Source organism: Equus przewalskii, chromosome X (assembly GCF_037783145.1).
Source record: "Equus przewalskii isolate Varuska chromosome X, EquPr2, whole genome shotgun sequence".
NCBI lineage: Eukaryota > Metazoa > Chordata > Mammalia > Perissodactyla > Equidae > Equus > Equus przewalskii.
Window position 1 is genome coordinate 59,477,583 of NC_091863.1, and position 22,870 is coordinate 59,500,452.

At 37.6% G+C, this 22,870-nt stretch overlaps 1 protein-coding gene across 3 annotated transcripts in view; it reads left to right on the forward strand.

Annotated features, from left to right (window-relative positions):
* ATP7A (ATPase copper transporting alpha) overlaps nucleotides 1-22,870 on the forward strand; it is a 132,221-nt gene that overhangs the window by 7,361 nt on the left and 101,990 nt on the right. The gene's annotated exons all lie outside the window — the stretch shown is intronic.

The following is a 22,870-nucleotide window of genomic DNA, read 5'->3' on the forward strand; positions in this document are numbered from 1 at the left end:
AATCTTCTTTGAATGTTTGGTAGAATTCTCCAGAGAAGCCATCTGGTCCTGGACTTTTATTTTTTGGGACGTTTTTGATTACTGTTTCAATCTCTTGTGCTTGTTCTATTCAGATTCTCTATTTCTTCTTGATTCAGTTTTGGGAGGTTGCATGAGTCTAAGAATTTATCCATTTCTTCTAGACTGTCCAATTTGTTGGCATATAGTTTTTCATAGTATTCTCTTATAATCCCTTGTAATTCTTTGGTATCCATTGTAATTTCTCCTTTTTCATTTCTAATTTTATTTATTTGGTTATTCTCTCTTTTTTTCTCAGTGAGTCTGGCTAAGGGTTTATCAGTTTTGTTTGTTTTCTCAAAGAACCCATTCCCTCTTTCATTGATCCTTTCTACTGTCCTTTTTTGTTTCACTTTCATTTATTTCTACTCTTAATTTTTATCATTCCCCTCCTTCTGCTGACTTTCAGCTTTGTTTGTTCTTCTTTCTCTAATTCTGTTAGGTTTAGTTTAAGTCTGCTTTTTTCTTGTTTGTTAAGGTGGGCCTGTATTGCTATGAATTTCCCTCTTATGACCGCTTTTGCTCCCATATGAGTTGGTATGTTGTATTTTCATTGTAATTTGTCTCCAGGAGCTATTTTTTGATCTTTCCTTTAATTTCTTCAATGATCCATTGATTATTCTGTAGCATGTTGTTTAGTTGCCACATCTTTATCCCTTTCCCAGTTTTTTTCTTTTAGTTGATTTCTAGTTTCATAGCATTATAGTCAGAAAAGATACTTGATATGATTTCAATCTTAAATTTCTTGAGGCTTGCCTTGTTCCCCAGCGTATGGTCTATCCTGGAGAATGTTCCATGTGCACTTGAGAAGAATGTACATTGTGCTGTTTTTGGATGGAGTGTTCTATATATATCTATAAAGTCCATCTGGTCTAGTTTTTCATTTAATTCCTCAGTTTCCTTGTTGACTTTCTGTCTGGATGATCTACCCATTGATGTAACTGGAGTGTTAATAATAGTGTTCCCCACTATTATTGTGTTGTCGTTAATATCTCCTTTTAGGTCTGTTAGTAGTTGCTTTATGTACTTTACTGCTCCTGTGTTGGGTGCATATATATTTATAAGTGTTATGTCTTCTTGGTGGAGTGTCCCTTTTATCATTAATACTGCCCCTCTTTGTCTCTCATTACCTGTTTTATCTTGAAGTATGCTTTGTCTGATATAAGTATGGCAATACCTCCTTTCTTTTGTTTGCCATTAGCTTGGTGTATCATCTTCCATCCCTTCACTCTGAGCCTGTCTTTGTCTTTGGATCTTGATGTGTTTCCTGGAGGCAACACATCGTTGGGTCTTGTTTTTTTTTCTGGTGAGGAATATTTGCCCTGAGCGACCATCCATGCCAATCTTTCTCTGTTTTGGGATGTGAGTTGCCCCCACAGTGTGTCCGCCAATGAGAAGTGTAGGTCCGCGCCTGGGAACCGAACCCAAGCCACCAAAGCGGAGCACACTGATCTTAACCGCTAGGCAACCAGGCCAGCCCCTGGGTCTCGTTTTTTAATCCATCCTGCTACTCTATATCTGTTGATTGGAGAATTCAATCCATTTACATTTAGAGTGATTATTGCTATATGAGGGCTTAATACTGCCGTTGTATCCCTCATTTTCTGGTGGTCCTGCTTTTCGTTTGTTTCTCCTCCCATGTATGTTGGACCACCAATTCAGTTAGGTAGTTTTCTTTGATGATTTTCTTAGTTTTCTCTTTGTTTATCATTATGTCTCTGTTCTGATTATTTGTTTAGTGGTTACCATGAGGCGTGTATAAAATATCTCATAGATGAGATAGTGCATTTTCTGATAGCCACTTATTTCCTTAGACTAAGCCAATTCCATCCCTTTCCTCTTTACCTTCTAAGTTATTATTGTCACAACATATTCCATTTTGTGTTGTAAGTTTGTGGTTAAAATGCTGAGATTATATTTATTTTGGTTGTTTTCCTTCTCTTTATCTTTAATGGTATAGTTAAGTGTTTGCTAACCTGTTCTGATAGACAGCTGCAATTTTCTGATTTTGTCTACCTAGTTATCTCCTTGCTCAAGGCTTTGTAACCCCTTTCTTTTTTCCAGGTATGAGGGCCTTCTTGGAATTTCTTGTGGGGGGTCTTGTGGTTATGAACTCCCTCAGCTTTCGTTTATCTGTGATAGTTTTTATTTCTCTTTCATATCTGAAGGGTATTTTCACTGGCTAGAGTATGCTTGGCTGAAAATTTTTGTCTTTCAGAATTTTGAATATATCATTTCACTCTCTCCTAACCTGTGAGGTTTCTGCTGAAAGCCTGATAGGAGTTCCTTTGTAAGTTATTTTCTTCTGCCTTACTGCCCTTAATATTTTTTCTTTGTCATTGACTTTTGCCAGCTTAATTACTATATGCCTTGGAGAAGGTATTTTTTACATTCATATAGTTTGGAGATAAATTGGCTTCTGTCACATGTATTTCCAGCTCTTTCCCCGAGTTTGGGAAGTTCTCAGCTGTTATTTCTTTGCACAAGCTTTCTGCTCCATTCTCCTTCTCTTCTCCCTCTGGAATACCTATAATCCTTATGTTGAATTCCCTAGTTGAGTTGGATATTTCTTGGAGACTTTCTTCATTTCTTTAGTCTTAGTTCTCTCTCTTCTTCCATCTGAAGCATTTCTATATTTCTGTCCTCCAGACTGCTGGTTCACTCCTCCATAATATCTGCTGTGTTATTCAGGGAGTCTAGATTTTTGTTTATCTCATCAATTATGTTGTTCATCTCCAACATTTCTGATTGGTTCTTCTTTATAGTTTCAGTGTCTTTTGTGAATGAGTTCCTTATTTCATTGAACTGTCTATCTGTATTTTCTTGTAACTCGTTGAGTGTTTTTATGATAACTATTTTGAATTCTCTACCATTTAAGTTATAGATTTCTGTGCCTTCTGGATTGATTTCTGGATGATTGTCATTTTCCTTCTGGTTTGGAGATTTAATATATTTTCTCATGCTGTTTGATGGTGTAGATTTGTGCCTCCTCATGGTGATAGTGTCTGGTTGCAACTTCCACCTGCCGCCTGTGGGTGTGGGTCAAGAGCTATCTATTCTGAGCCCACCGTGATCTGCGGCTCACTTGCTCACGGCCTCCGCTTTTCTATCTGTGTGGGTACTCTGGGCAACTGGCTGAGCTGGAGTTCCTGGTGGGGGGAGGGGCACTTTCTTTCACCTGTGCAATCCTGGAGGCGTTCTCACTCTGACCTTGCTATCTGCTCTCCTGGGCTGCTAGCTTGATGATGACACCCCTGCAATAGCTTAGTCACCTCTGTGTGGGGCTTTCCCTCAGGCTGTGAAGGAACTTGCAGAGCGAAGGTGTTCCTGTGGAGTGCCGTCCCTCCTCCACTCCTCTCAGAGCCATGTGGTCCAGAGCCTAGGGTTGCTGTGTTGGAGGAGGGAAAGGAGATCCCCTTCCCTCCTTCCACTTCCTCCTGGGGGTCCAGCACCTCCACCTTCAGCTGTATGGCTCTGTGGGTCTCTCAGATGTCTTTTGTGTTGTGTGAATGTCCTCTGTTGGTATATGAATGTCCTTCTTGTTGAATCTTAGTGGGGAGAATCTAAGGGGAGGGTTCACTCTGCCATGATGCTGACATCGCTGGAACTGTATTTTTCCAAGTATGTAGACATTTGAAGAAAATTTGATCTATTGGATTTAAGTTCCTTGTTTGTCCTAAAGAGAGAAGATCTTGTTTATCTTCTTTGAAAGTATGAATGAGCAAATTGATTTGGTGGTTAAAAATTAAATTATGTGGCTCAAAATTTCCTTGGTACTTTCAAACTAAATTTAAAAGTAAGGACCCAAAGTTTTGTTTTTAGCTAATTACATTATTTAAAGATATGTTCCAGCCCTGGTGGTCTAGTGGTTAAGATTCAGTGCTCTCACTGCCATGGCCTGAGTTTGTTTCCTGGTAAGGGAACCATAACCACCAGTCTGTCCATTCTCATATTGTGGCGACTGACTGTTGCTGTGATGCTGAAAGCTATGCCACTGATATTTCAGATAGCAGCAGGCCCACCCATGGTGGACAGGTTTCAGTGGAACTTTCAGAATATGACAGACTAGGAAGAAGGACCTGGCTGTCTACGTCTGAAAAAATTGGCCATGAAATCTGTATGAATAGCAGCAGAGCATTGTCTGATATAGCACCAGAAGTTGAGAGGAAGGCACGAAAAGACCCGGCAGGGTTCTGCTCTTCTGTACATAGGGTTGCTAGGAGTTGGAATCAACTCGATGGTGCTAACAACAAAAACATTTGCTGAAAGACCTAATATTTAAAATTGTGTTAGTCTTATTTTATTTGTATTTTCAGAGTTTCCCAGCATGAGAAAAGAAATGGTCCTTGTATGTTTTTTTATCTTTACTGTAAGCACATCTTTAAACTTGGCCAGACTTTGATATTTATAACATGTTTGGAATTTAAACTGTATTGAAAGAATGTAGAGTAAAAGTTGATAAGCAAGCATAAATTGGAACATTGCTGGTTGCATTTTCTTTACTACTAGATATTGTCTTGATAACTTCAAGGCATCTGAACTTTACCGTTGTATTGTGATGTGCTGTTTTGGGGAGGCAGAATAACATAGGATTGAGTGGAAGTTCTGGTGCCAGACTGCCTAGGTTGGAATCCCAGCTTCTCTGCTTACTACTTGTATGACCCTGGGCAGATTTCTTACTTTTCGTGCCTCAGTTACTTCAAATTTCTGAAATACGGCCAATAACAGTACCTACCTCATAGGATTGTCAATGAGTTAATACATGTAAAGCCCTAAGAGCAGTGCCTGGCAGGTAGTAAATATGAAATAAATTTTAGTTACTATTATTCTTTTAATATATTATTTACTGTAGGGGCCAGCCTGGTGGCGCAGCAGTTAAGTGCGCACGGTCTGCTTCGGTGGCCCAGGGTTTGCCGGTTCGGATCTGGGGGTGGACATGGCACCGCTTGGCAAGCCATGCTGTTGCAGGAATCCCACATTTAAAGTAGAGCAAGATGGGCATGGATATTAGCTTAGGGCTAGTCTTCCTCAGCAAAAAGAGGAGGATTGGTAGCAGATGTTAACTCAGGGCTAATCTTCCTCAAAAAAAAAAAACTATTTACTGTAAAAGTAGTTTTAGCAACCTATCTAATAAAATTATAAATTATAGTTTTGCTGTACTATAAACGTAGTAAACTACAGGAGCAATATACTGGTTGTCAGTATTTTGTTGAGGATTTTTGCATCCATGTTCATCAGCAATATTCGCCTGTAGTTTTCGTTTTTTGTGTTGTCTTTGTCAGGCTTTGGTATCAGAGTGATCTTTGCCTTGTAGAATGTGTTAGGAAGTGTTTCGTCTTCCCTAATTTTTTGGAATAGCTTGAGAAGGATAGGTATTAAATCCTCTCTGAAAGTTTGGTAGAATTCCCCAGGGAAGCCATCTGGTCCTGGGCTTTTATTTTTTGGGATGCTTTTGATTACTCTTTCAATCTCTTTACTTGTGATTGGTCTATCAAATTCTTTATTTCTTCTTGATTCAGGTTTGGGAGGTTGTAAGAGTCTAAGAATTTATCCATTTCTTCTAGATTGTCCATTTTGTTGGCATGTAGCTTTTCGTAGTATTCTCTTATAATCCGTTGTGTTTCTGTGGTATCAGTTGTTATTTCTCCTCTTTCATTTCTAATTTTATTTATCTGAGCTTTCTCTCTTTTTTTCTTTGTAAGTCTGGTTATGGGTTTGTCAATTTTGTTTACCTTCTGAAAGAACCAGCTCTTTGTTTCCTTGACCCTTTCTACTGCCTTTTTTGTTTCAATAGTATTTATTTCTGCTCTGATTTTTATTATTTGTCTCCTTCTGCTGACTTGGGGCTTTGTTTGTTCTTCTTTTTCTAATTCATTTAGGTGTAGTTTGAGATTGCTTATTTATGATTTTTCTTGTTTATTAAGGTGAGCTTGCCAATACAGCCATCTGTTGAATGCTTTGAACAGCTATTTAATCTGTGGTAAATCCTTTGGGGTACACTGTTTTGCAGAGGGTTAGTGCACGGGCTTTGGCGTCATACTTCTTTGATTCGTTCCCATCTTCACTCTAAGTTGTTTCTTGAGTTTAGAATTTTGTATTAAGTTTTCTTAGTGACACAACTACGTAGCAATAAAATACTTACCCAGAGCAGCCTGGGTCAGTAACCCTAGTAGCACTAAGTAATACTGGAGAGCACTGTGCACGCGAAGTGCCAATGGGAAGGCCAGGAGAAGCCGGGGGAAGTAGAAGGAGGTTAGGCAAGGAATGAAAGAAAGACGTTCTGTTATGGTTGGTAGAATGCCATCAGAAATTCTTCAAGCAAAACAGTATACACTTCCCCACCCTTTGTTTTCTGTTGTGTTTCTGTAATAGTGTGTTTCCTTTGTCCAAATATGAGGAAGAGAAACTTTATAGCAGTTATTTGACTTGGCCTTTTGAGGACTACCAGTGGTCGTTTTAGATTCTGTTCTACATTTGAAGCATCTGGTCAGTTTTAGATTATGTTCTGTATTTGAAGCATCTAGCTAGACCATTTGTATCCTGGTTTTGTCTTATACCTAAACACAACTTGGTCAGAAGCTCTCTTAGTAAGTTTTGTTGTAATATGTGTTAGTGTTCTCTCAACTTAAGGCATTCGTGGATTGCCAAATGAATGCCTGTTGTGACCTGCCTTTTCTCTCGTTATCTTTTGATTTAATGTAAGTATGATCATGTTCTAAGAAGGTTTAACAGTATTATCCTGGCACTTTCTAGAATTTTTTTCCACCAGACAAGTAGAAATGACCACACAAGACCGTGTTTGTCTCCTCCCACTCCTTTATCATGGTGATCTCCAGCCTTATTATGTGGAGGAGGTTCTTTTAATCTGAGTCTTGAGATCAGGGCAGATACAGACATTGCAGTCCCTGAGAAGTAGTTGCTGGTTGTGCTGTTCTCTCCTTCACTCTGGTAATATCAGTTGGGACGTGGGGCAGAAATGGGATGCAGCGGAGAGGAGAAGACATTATTGGGAACCAGTTTAGGGCTCCATGAAACGAGGTTTCTAGATCTACCAGTATATCCTGATCTGCAAGTTGGAGACTCCTATTTTATTTTATCCAGGGCTGTTTGTTGTCTTACACAACTGCAGGTGTCAGTAGTCACATTGTTAGTCTGTAAAAATTATGACATAGAGTTATGCAAAATGGTGGCCCTGAAACCTACCCAAACCACTTCTGTTTATAGCCTCTTTCTCCCCTCAGTACCTGTTACATCAGTCATGGTAGTCCCAAGTTAATCACTTGGATCTCACTTCCCATCTTAAGGTTCTCCGGTAATCCAACAGATGAAATTTAGGTCTTTGAGATTTTTAAGGAGTTGCATCAATTTTCTTATTCTATTTAAGTGTGCTCATCGGTAAAATGATGATAATACCTGCTCTGTCTAAATCATAGATTGTTATGAGTATCGAATGAAATAATGTATGTAAAAGCACTTTGTAAATTATAGAGAGGTATACAAAGGTAAGATAATAGTCTTTCTTGATGTTTTGTGTTGTAGTGGAAAGAGTACCGAGTTTGTGACAGGAGTCCAGTGTTTAAGTTCCATTCTGCTATTAACAAACTGTGACTTTGGACAAATTACTTTGTGTTTCTGGGCCTTTGTTTCCTTCTATAAAAGGTGTCCCACAGTGCCACTCCTCTCTACCCGGAAGCCCAAGAGTTATTTTTTTCCTCATCCCACATTCAAACACCAAGTCCGTTGCCTAGTTCTTGATATTTCTCAAGTTTTCCCCCTCCTTTCCAGCTCCATTTGGTTCCTAATCATTTCCCTCTGGGCAATAGCCTTTTTTTTTTATTGTTGTAAAATATATATAATCTAATATTTACCAGTTTAATCATTTTAAGTGTACAATTCAGTGGCATTAAGTACATTTACAGTGTTGCATAACTATCAGCACTATTTCCAGAACTTTTTCATCATCCCACGCAGAAACTCTGTACCCATTAAACAAGAGCTTCTCATTCCCCCTTCTCCCACCCCCAGGAACCTCTATTCTATTTTCTGTCTCTATGAATTTACCTCTTCTAATTGCCCTTTTGTAAGTGGATCATAGACTATTTCTCTTATTGTATCTGGCTTATTTCGTTTAGCATAATGTCTTCATCCATGATATAATATATGTGAGAATTTCATTCGTTTTTATGGTTGAATAATATTCCATTGTTGGACAACAGGCTTTTTACTGGTCTTCCCGACTCTAGTCTTGCCCCTTTCAAATTAATCCTTCATAATAAAGCCTTGCTTACCTTTCCAACCTCCTTGTCTTTCCCACTCACACCACATCCCCAGGCATATCAAAGTACTCCTTCAAATGTGCTATTCTGTTTGACACCTCTGTAACTTTGTTCACGGCCCTTTTGTCTGGAATTCTTTCCGTTCTTCTGGAGAATTCCTACTCAACCTTCAAGACCCAGTTCACCTAACAATAGTAGATTAGTTAAATTATGGTGCATTCATATAATGGACTTCTATTCTGCTTTTTAAAATTACAGCATATATATTAGTGATTAAAAGCAAAGACTCTGGACTGGATTTATTGGGTTTGAATTTCAGTTATGTCACTTACTAGCTGTGTGATCTTGGGGAATTTCCTTACTCTCTTTGTGTCTCAATTTCATCATCTGTAAAATGAAAATAATAGTACCTATGCCACTGGGTTGTGAAGATTAAAATAATAAAGAAGTGTTAGGTGTTTTTATATATTAATATTTACTGACATAGAAAAATGTTCATTATCGTGTTGAATGAAAAGTGTGTTATAAAACACAATTTGTTCTATCTCTATTCAACTGCCATTTTAGTTCTCCGTGTATCCTTTTATATTGCCCAGGCTTTATCCATTCTTTAGGAACTTGTCTTATGAAGCCTTTTGGATTAATTCATCCATTTTCATCAAACTCACTATTGTGTGTGCATGTTGAGGAGACTTATTTGTAAGTATCTGGCCAGATATAATTTGTTTCACACCAAAGTCTGGCATTATCATCGTTGAACATAGATACTTATACTTTTCCTAATTTGCTCTGTTTATCTGTCTCTGTGCTGTCTGCAACTTTAATTTCCTACGTTCCTAGCCATACCTTTTTCAAAAGGAGGTGTTGTCAGAATTAGTTTTTAGCTGGAAAATGTTAGTAAGTTCAGTCTAGGTCTTACTTATTTGTGTGTGTGTGTGTGTGTGCGCGTGTTCGTGCACATGAACCCTTCGTTGAAAGTAGGAAAAAAAAGGCAGATAAAGCAAGAGGAGAGGTGCTTTAATAATTTACTTCAAAGACAGAATATACTAAACCAAAATTTAGAATTTAGTTATGGCTTGACTCCTGACAAGTTTTTCAGAATTAAAAAGATGAACCTTATTTAAAGCAAACTAACTGAAGACAAGCTCAACTTTGTGAAAATTGCATGTCTAACATGGGGACAAAATAGCTCGCTTGTAGGTAAAGCACTTTTTTTATTCTACCAGAACTGGCTTTCTAAAGATTTCAGCCTATTTTAGAGTCTTAGTTTTGTGAGATGACAAAGTTCTTCCTAGTGTTGTCTGAGAAAGCACAGAACCACAAACTGAGGGATGAGTTCTGAAAAAAAAAAATCTTCCTGCAAACCGTAATGAATTTGCACTTTAAATTAAAAAAATAGCAAATATTGTTGTTGATGGCTGTTTGTCTTGATTTCTGTTCAAAAAATGTCATTGAATTTAAATTAATTTTTTTCCCAGCATTTCAGTGGATTTGATGTAGCCATCAGAATTAGGGTTCTGCTTGCTTGTGATAACAAAGCATTTGAAACTTGCCAATTAAAAACTCTTAAGGGTGAGGAATGATGTAGGCCTTCTCTGAATTCATTCTCATTCATCTGTATAAAAATACCTGGCTAAACAGTTGTCCTTGACAATTCTGAATTGCTACTTCCTTTTAAAAAACTGAGCTCCCACACATTTTCGATACATAATTTTTCATACTTATCTGTCCTGATAGTGATTGAACTTTGAACGAGAGAGAATTTTATCAGATTTTCACCTTTATTAACCAAAGTCTATAAAACAGGACGTTAAAGGAATTGAGGGGTAGGGTGTGGGTGGGGATGCAGATCGGGACTGTATTTATGGAGTGTTTGCTTGCTTCACGCTGAAAATTGTTCTTTGGACCTTGGTTTGATAAATAGAGAAAACTTGTGAAAAATACAGACATTGGGAAAAGTCAAAGTATTCTGAAAAATAGATACGTATATTAAGTTATTTTTTGTTTTTTGTTTTATTTTTTAATTAAGTTTTTTTTAAAGATTGGCACCTGAGCTAACAACTGTTGCCAATCTTTTTTTTTTTTTCTGCTTTATCTCCCCAAATCCCCCTCGGTACATAGTTGTATATCCTAGTTGCAGGTCCTTCTAGTTGTGGCATGTGGGGCGCTGCCTCAGCGTGGCCTGATGAGCGGTGCCATGTCCGTGCCCAGGGTCTGAACCAGCAAAACCCTGGGCCGCCGCAGCGGAGTGCGCGAACTTAACCACTTGGCCACGGGGCCAGCCCCTTAAGTTATTTTTTAGGTTTTAGTGTTACCACATGAATATTTCAACTATAAAAATTAAGACAAAATAGTTTTTCTACCAATATGTTAACTATATTTTTTAAGTACTGGCAAGGTTGATTATATTCTTACCTGATAGGGGAGATACCTTTGCATAATCAGCAAGATGGGTGACCAAGATATACTGAGTATTACAATATCCTCCAACATGAGTCAAATGCTAGTGTGTATGCAGTTGGTGGTATAGATCTATCAGGTACCCTTTTGGTTTGGCTGATTAAATAGTGTTAATGAAGCCAGAGTTATAGTCTTCATCTCTGTGGGAGGCACTTGTCCTCTGGAGTCATTAGCTATACCTCTAACTCTGGTGCACAGTTTTCTGAATGCAGTTTGTCAGTTAAGAGGGAGACTAGTCCAGAGAAGAGAGATCTCAGCAAAAAACCCTCATCAATACCCATGCCTTTGTCCTCCTGATGGGAGGGTCTATAATATCCAGGCTTTCAAACACATCATGCATATTTTCGTTACTATCACTTATCAATGGAGGCTGCATTTAGAAATTGATTCCTTTGGACTTCCAGAATATTCTGCTCATAAATTGTCTCTGTGATTTCAACTCTAGATCCACTTCTGCCTTTATTTCCAGACTCTTTTGTCTCAAAACTTCACGGTCCCAGAGAACCAAGGAAACACTTGGCTCACTGTATACATTTGTGGAAAGTAATAGGGCTTTTATTTTTTTCTTCTCATCACCATAAAGTGATCTCAACAAATGTTTCTAGAGTTACAGATCTACAGTTTTGGAATTGAAACTAAACTTTTTGGGGTTTAATACATTCTTCTATATTGAGTAGAGAAGTTTTAGGTGAGTCCCTGGGAATTCCATGAAACTGAGCCTCCAGTGTGGTCCATGGTCTTTTGTGATCTATAGTACCTTTTATTGAGCATCATTGAGGAGTGAGGTATTTTACAGAAGTGAATTTTCAGATAACTGAAGTCTACTCTTTAAGTTTTAGTCATTCAGAGATCTTAAAAGTGACGTACTTCAGTCTCTTATCTAATGCGTGAGTCCTCCAAAAGTATCCTTGAAATACATTTACTTTTCTGAAATAAAAATACTTTTCTTTCTTACCAGAAAATTAGTAAATGGTCAATGTGAAAACAAAATCCAGGCGATATTTAGATATCTCCTTCCTGGGCTTTGTTTTTTCTTTATAATATTTATCACAACTTGATTTTATGTATTTCTTTGCTTATTGTCTATTTCCCTCATGAGAATATAAGCCCCATGAGAACACGGATTGTGTCTACATTCTTCAATGCTGTATCACCAGCACCTAGAATAGTACCTGGAACATAGTAGGACTTTAATAAATATTTGCTCACTGAATGAAGAAAGTAAAAATTACCCTTAATTCCACCCTCTAGGGATTAGCTGCTGTTAAGGTTATAGTATAAATTCTTCCAAAACTATTTTTCTCTTACACATACATTCTCATAATATATAAAATATTTTTACAAAATTAGGACTATAGTCTACAGTTAGGCTTTGTAGCCTCTCTTCACTTAACTTGTCATGGACATTTTTTGGTGTTTAAGTATAAACCATGTGTTTTTAATAGATACATGGTAATTTATTTGACCAATTCCATATTGATATTTAGGTTGGTTCCAGGTTTTCAATCATATAAACAATGTTGTGATAAGCATCCTTAGTTATACATCTTAGAACAGTTGTGTGTACTTTCCCTTCTTTGGATATGTTCTTAGAAGTGGAATTTCTGGGTTAAAGGGCATGCATATTTTAAGGCTTTTGATAAATATTCCAAATTGTTTTAGAAACCCTGTGAGGTTTGTTTTAATTTACACTCCCATCAGCAGTGCGTCAGAATTCATTCACTCAAAACTATTTTTATATTGATGATTTTGTATAAAAGACCTTGTAAAATACAAGTCAAGTATGTCATTCAGTACTTTATTGCTTTGCTAAGCAGAATACCAGTACCTGATTTAATTATAACCACCACAAATAATATATGAAAGACCTGACATAGGCTCCACCCATTACTGCTGCCTGTCCTTGAGTTGAGGAGAGACAGCGCTTACCCCTACCACTGCCTGTATTGAGCAGAGAAGTCTTTTCCAGAGCTGAGAATGTGAATAGGAGGTATGTGTCCCTTGGCATTCTTTTTTTTCTTTTTTGTAATTATAAAGATTTTATATTTCCTTTTTCTCCCCAAAGCCCCCCGGTACATAGTTGTGTATTTTTAGATGTGGATCCTTCTAGTTGTGCTATATGGGACGCTGCCCCCGCATGGCCTGATGAGCGGTGCCATGTCTGCGCCCAGGATCCGAACAAGTGAAACCCCTGGCCGCTGAAGCGGAGTGCGCGGACTTAACCACTCGGCCAGGGGGCCGGCCCCCCTTGGCATTCTTGATTTCCTAATTGGAATTCACTATGCATTTCCCCATAAGAAGTGGTGTTAAAGTATTATTAATATATAGTCTAGCTGCATTTTTGTCTAAATAAACTTCTGAAGACCAGTCTGTGAAACTAGCCATCATGTATAATGTTCTTTCTATGAGAAAACATGCTTAATCTTCAAAATAGACTGAGAAACAACTGTTCAAGGAACCCATTTTTAAATTGGAGGTATTCATTCAATAAGTATTTACTGAGGACCTATTGTATGTATGCAGAGAAATATGCTAGGCACTCAGTGAATATTTCTTTTTTTGATAATGCGGTCTTAAGGTCGCCTTTAGTCACCACTTATTTTGGTCAGGGCAGGACAACTAGTTGCAGTTATAACTTGGGGAGCAGACAATTGCTGGAGTGTGTTTGTTTATGCTAGGCAGGGAACCGGGGGGGATTCTGTACCACTTTGGGGGCAAGGATGGAAGGAATAGCTCCCAGAAGAGGCAGAAGAAAAGAACCACCTAGGAAACAGTAAGGAAGTGGGAGAATTGGAAAGTTTAATGTATTTATTTCCGATTGGGGGAGGAGAGGGTACTGTTTGTATATCTTCTCAGGACGAGTGAGGATGGACGTTCAGGTTGAATTGTGTCTGTCACCAAAGTGCCATGTGTATGAATATTAATATTTGCATAGACCTATACAAAACTGATCGCCAGTGTTCTTTTTATGCTGGAGAACAGTGCCACACTGCTGCTATAGTGCATCCAAAGAATTTCTTGAACCCACCACCTATTCCAACTTTAATGGCTGTTATCTTAATTCAGTCTCTCATCTTTTGCCTGAACTGTTCTTTCCAGATGACACAAAGAAGGGGAAAGAGCATATTTTTTGGAGTCTAAGAGGTGTGAGTTAGAAGCAGACTCTACCATTCATTAGCTTCTTGGCATTGGGTGAAGAACCTCTCTGAACTTGAATTTCATCTTCGCTAAAGGGACAGTTTCATATGGTTGTTAGGATTAAAGTGGGGTTTTTTTCTTTTTTTTTTTTTGAGGAAGATTAGCTCTGAGCTAACTGCTGCCAATCCTCCTCTTTTTGCTGAGGAAGACTGGCCCTGAGCTAACATCCATGCCCATCTTCCTCTACTTTATATGTGGGACGCCTGCCACAGCATGGCTTGTCAAGTGGTGCCATGTCCACACCCGGGATCCGAACCGGCGAGTCCCGGGCCACCGAGAAGCGAACTTAACTGCTGCGCCACCCAGCCGGCCCCTAAAGTGTTTTAAAATGCTTGACATATGATAGGAACTCAATAACTCAATTCTTTTTCCCTTTTATTCTACTCCCCTTCACCCCATATTTCCACCCGCTACTAGCATCATCTTCTAATTTTTAAATCTTCATTTGAAAAAAAAATCATTATAAAAGTAATATATGGGGTTAAACATGGCCACCTGACCACACATGTTTAGCTCTTGTCCTTCTCGCACTCCATTAATATGACAGTAAAGAAATTTTAAAAGGCTTAAACCTGGAAGGACAAGGAGAACAGGAGATAGACATCAGCAGAGGAGTGGTATGAACACGTCATTGGAAGATAGGAAGCAGAGGCAGAGGGGGAAGCTGCCTGCAGAAGAGGGTATCAATGAGAATTGAGTTCTTTTCTTACCTATGAGAGGCTCAGAACTTGAAGGTAAGTGGTTTTTCCTGAAAGGCAAGGAGGAGACCCAGGGCTGAAAATAAGGGAAATGTTCTAACAACTGACGGAATGGGATTGGATCCCTCGTGTCTCTTTCCTTTCCTGCAGCAGTAAGGGGATCCTCCCATCTGGCCCCCATACCACCCTGGGGGTGGGAGACCAAGAGGAGAGTCTTTGGCCTAAGTGAACCTGAAAGGCTCTGAGCTCCTGGATGATGGGCAGAGTGGACCCTCATTCATCATCCGTGGATCCAAAGTGAAGCTTTGGCTCCATTGCCTTGGTTTCATTACTGCCTGAAGTGTTCTGGACAAACAGTGTGTGTGAGCTTTTCAACATAGACTTCCTTGACATTATTGTTGCTCAGTGGCAGTTTTTCTTTTTGTTATGGTAAAATTATATAACAAAACTTGCCCTTTTATCTATTTGTAACCGTCACCACCATCTATCTCCAGAACTTTTTTCATCTTCCCAAACTGAAACTCTGTATCTATTAAACAATGTTGGTGGCAGTTTTTGGTTATTTGTTCTCAGCTTTGTGATGGAGGCTGCTAGTTAGGAGAAATGTTACTCTATACAAAGAAATGTGGTTAGAAATCTTATCATCCCAAAAGTACAATCCATAAATGAAAAAATGGATACATTGGACTTTATTAAAATTGAAAGCTTTTGTTCTGTGAAAGAAAATGAAAAGACAAGTCATAGACTGGGAGAAAATATTTGCAAATCACATTTCTGACAAAAAATTGTATCCAGAGTAAAATTTTAAAACCCTCAAAATTAGAAACAAGGAGAAAATAAACAATCCGATAACAAAATGGGCAAAAGATCTGAATAGACACTTCACCTAGAAGATATACAAATAGCAAATTAAGGAAATGCAAATTAGTCAGATGCAAATTAAAACCACAATGATGTTTCTGACAAATTACCAATCTCATTCAGGATGTCGATCATAAGGGAGGTTGTGCGTTGTGGGGGACAAGGGGGTATATGGGAAATCTCTGTACTTTCCATTTAATTTTGCTGTTAACCTAAAAATGCTCTAAAAAAAACCTAAAAGAAAAATCACAATGAGTTACCACTATACACCTATTCGAGTGTCAAAACACAACAAAACAAAACTGTAAAACTGGCAGTACCAAGTGTTAGCAAGGCAGAACAATTGGAACTTTCATACACTGCTGGTGGGAATGAAAAATGATGTAGCCACTTTGAAAGACAGCTTGCCAGTTTCTCATGAAATTAAACATATATCTACCCTATGACTCAGCAATCCTACTTCTAGGTATCTATCCAAGAGAAATTAAAACTTATGTTCACACAAAAACCTGCACGTGAATATTTTTAGCAGCATTACTCAGCGTTAATCACCAAAAACTGGAAACAACCCAGCTATTTCAACTGATGAATAGATAAACAGGTTGTCATATATCCATACTGTGGAATAGTACTCCCTGACATAAAGGGAACTACCTGTTGATTCATGCAATAACATAGGTGAATCCTAAAATGTATTTTGCTAAGTGAAAAAAGCCAGACTTGAAAGGCTACATAATGTATGATTCCATTTATATGACAATCTGAGAAAGCAAAACTGTAGGGAGGAGAACAGAACAGAACAGAGGGTGCCAGGGTTTGGGGGTGTAGGGAAGTGTTGGTTATGAAGGGGGAGCATGAGGGAATTTTGGAAGTGATGAGATGGTTCTCTCTCCCTCTCCTTCCTCCAGTTCTCGCTCGCTCGCTCTCACGTGCGAGTACATACCTCTCTTGCCAAGTTTCACCAGATGAGTAGGCATGCGGTTAGTGTTAATATTTGTTCTGGTCTGTCACGTCTCACAGGTAGAAATAGAGGGAACTAATTATCCCCCCAAAGTCTATATTATCAACTTGGTAGCATATAAAGTGCAATTCAATTAGCAAATGTAAATGCAACTTTATTAGCTAATGTCATATGGAAAGCATAGAAATGCCTTTTTTAGTTAAAAAATAGGGAATTATATATTAAAAAACAAAAAGAAACAAAAAATCCTTTTTACTTCACTGGAACTTGCTGGTCATATCAGATAAACTTTTACCATTGCTTGAGCATTCAGTAGACCATGTGTGTAAGTTAATGATAAATTTTGTGAGCATGATACCTACTTGAGCTCCTTAGACTCTGTTACAGAAAGCGTTTATCTTGCAGTCCAGGCAGCCCAGGATGATAGGTGCTAACACAAGGTAAATTCTTTGCTTTTACAAGTATCCTGAAATTTTAAATGTTATAGAGAACAAGATTTTGACATAAATTTTCAAAAGGCTCATTCATAGTACCGCTTTTTCTGATAAATTTAAATCTTCTCATAAACATCAGGTATCATATTAGCTTTGTGAAACAACCTGCTAGAACTAGACGTATCCCAGGATTCTTACAGGATTGAGTTAACCAAAGTGGATTTGAACTCATTTGAGGAATATACATGGGCAGCAAGCTGAATTGTCTAATTCCTAGCATTGTCTAAAGCCTGACATTTAGGTTTTTTTCAGTTCTGTGCTATAATAAACAGTGCCTCAGTGAATATCCTTGTATATGTATCTTTTTTTTAAAGATTCGCGCCTGAACTAAAAACTGTTGCCAATCTTCTTCTTTTTTCTTCTTCTTCTCCCCAAAGCACCCCAGTACATAGCTGTATATTCTAGTTGTGAGTGCCTCTGGTTGTGCTATGTGGGACGCCGCCTCAGCGTGGCCTGATGAGCGGTGCCATGTCCGCGCCCAGGATCCAAACCGGGGAAACCCCGGACCGCCGAAGCGAGCTCCTGAACTTAACCACTTGGCCACGGGGCCGGCCCGTGTATATGTATCTTTATGAGCATATCTTTTACATAGAATTCCCAGAAGTGGAATTGCTAGGTCAGAGGGCGTGTACATTTTAAATTTTGGTAAATACTGCCAAAGTGCCCTCCAGAAAAGTTGTACAAATTTATTCTCTCACTGACAGCATATAAAATTGGTCAGTAGTTTTTAAGGCTTTTGATACATACTGCCAAATTGTCGTCCAGAAAGATATCATTTCATGCTTCCACTAGCAGTGTAAGAGAGTGTCTATCTAAGCACACTTACACCAGATAGTATTAAAATTGTTTTTAAGTTTTGTCAGTTTATGTGAAAAGTGATCATTTATTTTTTATCTCCGATGACTAGCGAGACTTTTTGACCGTTTGTATTTCTTTCTTTGTGAGTTGCCTGTTTATTTCCATTGTGCATTTTTCTTTTGGGTGTTCACCTTTTTGTTATAGATATGTAAGATCTTTGTATATTAAAGATATTCATCATTTTCCTGTCATACATATTGCTCATCCTTTTTTACAGTTTATCTGTTATCTGTTTGTATTTTTTTCCCTATGCAGAAGCTTTTAACTTTTATGTATTGTGCCTTTGGTCTCATGCTTAGAAAGGCTTTCCCTACCCCAACGTTATACTAATTTTTGCTTACATTTGCTTCCAGTACCTTTTGTATTTTATATTTAAATCCTTAATTTATCTAAATTTATTTTAGTTTAAGTATATAACATAGGGAACTTTTTTTCCCCAAATGATGAATCAGTCGTCCCAAAGCCATTTGTTAAGTGAGCCACTGTTTCCTCATCTACTTGAAATACTGTCAGTATTTTAAATATAGTGATATATAGAGTTATATAGAGAGAGACACCCTCCTTATCACTCTTTCAAATTTGTGTATTCTCAATGTTTATTCTTTCATATGAACCTTAGGATCATTGTGTCAGGTTCTCCCTGCCTCAAAAATCCCACTAACTCTCTTAAATTTATAGACTAATTTGGGTAGAATTAAACTCTTTTCACAGTATCTTCCTGCATATTTCTTGTTCAGTTTATTACTGAGTATTTGTAATAAATTTTTTTTTAAAGATTTTACTTTTTCCTTTTTATCCCCAAAGCCCCCCGGTACATAGTTGTATATTCTTTGTTGTGGGTCCTTCTAGTTGTGGTATGCGGGACGCTGCCTCAGTGTGGTCCGATGAGCAGTGCCATGTCCGCGCCCAGGATTCGAACTGACGAAACACTGGGCCACCTGCAGCAGAGCACGCGAACTTAACCACTCGGCCACGGGGCCAGCCCCTGTAATAAATTTTTTAGGGAGATGTGGAAGTGCTATACAAATGGGATCTTTTACTTTGTATTTTCTAGGTGGTTATTGTCTGTGTATAAGCAATTGATTTTGATATATTTAACTGCCAACCTTAATAAACTCTGTAATACTTCTCCATATTAACTCAACCATAATAAAACTCTGTAATTAGAGTGGATATTTCAGGAAAACAAGCATATCATCTAATATATCAATTTTCTATGAAAGCTATAAATTAATATAAACTTATATCTGCTTATTTTACTTGGCTGTCTTCCTTAGATCCATATAACAACCCTATGATGTAGGTAAAGTAGCTATTCATTCCCATATTATTTAGGACTATGTTTGTCAAAGCATAGTCTCTCTTTTTCCTGTATTAGAATCCTCAGAGGTGTTTGTTAAAAATGGAGATTGCTGGACATCACTTGTCTCGTAATTAATTAAGATATTTTTTTTTCCTGAGAAAGATTGGCCCTGAGCTAACATCCATGCCAATCTTCCTCTGTTTTTATCTGTGGGTCACTGCCATAGCATGGCTGCCGACAAGTGGTGTAGGTCTACGCCCAGGAACCGAACCTGGGCTGCCGAAGCAGAGTGTACCGAGCTTAACCACTAGGCCCCAGGGCTGGCCCAAATTAAGATCTTTTGGCCTGGGGATCTGGAGTTTTAAAATTCTCTTCTAGATAATTCTCAAGTACATTGAAGTTTAGGAACCATTGGAGTGAAAACTGAGGCTCTGAGAGCAATTAAGTGACTTTCCCAAACTCATATAGGTAATTTATTCTTCACCCCAGATCTAGTGCTCATCACATGTCTGTGTGTTTCTGTCTCTCTCGTATGATTCCTAAAATAATAATGAAGTTTTCACTTGTATCCTCAGAATATAATTAAGGAATAAATTCTTTTCACTTTTTTCCAGTTGCCTTAAAAGTTCTGTTGAGTGCATATGAGAACTAACATCACATACTGTATAATCTAAATTTAAAGTATCTTTATATTAAATACCTTAAAGGTTATGAGAATATGAGGACAAATTACTGTATTTCTTCACTTATTAGAGTGTATTGCACTAAGAGAATTTGTTTCTCTGACAACAACATTAACCTATAAATCTCAGGATGGAAGTGATATGACAGGGTAGAGGTCCGGGTCTTTCAGCCTTTTGAGGAGAAAGAATGGTCAGAAAAGTGATTTATCAATTTTAACATCTTTAGGCAGGTTGCTGTAATGTCTTAATTATCCAGGCAGTATGACCTCTAAAGTTATTTTGCCCAAGGCAGATTTATTGGTGTTATTTGTTATTGTTGTTGAGTCTAAAAAAGAGATTCTCTCAACTCCAAACCACCATATTATCTTCTAATGTCAAAATCTTCATTTATCATGCAACCCACTGTAATTATTCATTCATAGGGTTTTAATGTAATTTCTGTGTGTCTCCTTCCTAATTTGATAGACTTTCTATACTACTAGTTTTGGAGAAGACAATTCACTTTGGTTATGGAAATTTTACAAATTCCTTTTCCCCAGATCCATCCCTAAAGTCAGATTATTAGCACGTGCTGTATGTTTGCTTTGTTATCCCACACATTCTCAACCAGGCCGTTTGGGAACTGGTTTGTTCCCTTTCTCTGAGAGTATGTATAATTTCCTGATCACAATTGGATTTTGCTAGGCTTTTAAAACGACTTGTAGTGAGATTTGTTGTTGTTGCTGCTTATTTTAAACTCTCCTTTTGTGATTGAAGAAAACTGTATCTGTTTTTCTTTTTGCTTCTCTTTCCAGTCTAAGATTAAAGAATCATCTTCTGCTCATTATTTTCATGCCCAGCACTATAAGAATTCTTTTTTTCATAAATTCTCCGTCAGCTCTCTCTTACTCCTCTTTTCCTCACTTCCTTTATTTTTTGCAATCTCCTTTTTGTTTGTCACTCTTAACCTTTGCTTGTCTTTAAAAATAGAAATTGTATATGACCTGCTTCCTCTTGTGTCTGGAGAAAAGCTATCTGAAATTGTCTAAAGCTCTAGAAAAGAATAGATGCATCATGGGGCTGGCCCCGTGGCTGAGCGGTTAAGTTCGCATGCTCCGTGTAGGTGGCCCAGTGTTTCGTTGGTTCGAATCCTGGGCGCGGACATGACACTGCTCACCAAGCCATGCTGAGGCAGTGTCCCACATGCCACAACTAGAAGGACCCACAACGAAGAATATACAACTATGTACCGGGGGGCTTTGGGGAGAAAAAGGAAAAAAATAAACTCTTAAAAAAAAAAGAATAGATGCATCCAATTCAAGCAAAGAGAATATGTTTGGCCAATTTCAGCTTTTTCTTTATTATTTTTTCTGAATGCTAAAGTAATACATGCTTATTTTAATGAAATTATAATAATACAAAAATATATAAAGTACAAAGAGAAAGTCACCCTCTCAAAGGATAATCACTTTTAATGATTTGTATCTTTCTAGACCTTTTTCTGTTCATGGATATGCTTCTATGTCAGTATATACAGATTTAGCTCATTGTCTTTAGCTCAGACCGCTGTATAGTCTTTCATAGTAGGCATGCATCATACTTTATTTCCTTATTGATGGACATTTAGAGAGTCTCCAAGTTTTAACTGTTTTAAGTATGTTTACCCTATAGCCTTGTACATCTCTGTAAGTGTTTTTGTAGGTTTGATTCTTTTAAGTAAAATTGCAGGTCAAGGGTTATATACATGTCATATCTTGATAGGTATCGCAAAATTGCCCACCAAAAAAAGCCATAATGATTTACAGTTCTTTGACAGTATTTCTCTGCACCCTTGACCATATTGAATATATACATTGGTCTTTTAAATTTCTGCCAACATGATAAGCAAAAAACATGATGTCTGGGCTTTAGTTTATATCTAATTTGTATTTCCCAAATTTGCATTTTTATCAAGTTTAGTTAAACATCTTTTCATTTAACAACTAAATTATATGTTAAATAAAATGGTTTGTAAGCATACAGTACAAGCCTTCAGCAAGAAAAAGATGTACACGTTAGAAGAAAGAATGTAATCTTTTTTCCCTCTTTTCTTGCATATGCTTAGAATAAAGTAACAGTGTATGAATTGATCATCTTTTCAGGTACGTATAAAGAACTCCCAACTGGTCAACTTCAGCATGTGTTGGGCTGATAAGCCAAGTGTCTCTTTCCTAGGCTGCTCTCTCACCTGTTATCTGCCTGAACAGGCTGCTCTTCAAGTCCACGACTGAGAGTGACTTAGGTTTGTGGATAATTGTCATTCCTGATAATGGGATAATTATTTTTGACTTAATGAATCTTTTCCAACTTGTATTTTAGATGGCTTGATTTAGCTCACTACTATTTAACATCAACCTGCCATGAGAACTCTTTATTTATTTTGTGTTTATAGGCCAGACTCCCTGTAGGCATATGCACTAAATTGACCAGAATTACACAATAAAATCGGAGAGCTAAATGGTAGCAGAAGTGTAATTTGCCAAATTATCTTAGTAGGTCAACAGCAAAATGATACTTTGTAAGTCACTAGGATATGTTATCTTCAATGAAATTTCAAAACCTGGGCAGATTCTTCTCTCTCCAGTGATTGTAGTACAACATTACCTTCAAATGAGAGATTTTATTTACTGACCTTTATTAACCTATATTAAGATTCTATATTTTTATATCTCTATGGCCACAAATTATATTTTTTCAAAAGTTCAGGTATAGATTTTTACTATCCATCAAAAAGTGTGATTTAAAATAAATTTACAGGTATAGTAAGATGAACTGGATTTACAGTCTTTTTTCCCTTTCAGTTTTATTGAGATATAATTGACATACAGCACTGTGTAAGGTGTCCACCATAGTGATTTGACTTAGATATATTGCAAAATGATTACCACCATAAGTTTAGTGAACATCCATTACCTCAAATAGATAGGAAAAAATGTTATTTTCCTTGTGATAATAACTTTTAGGATTTACTCTCTTAGCAACTTTCAGATATATGATACAAGT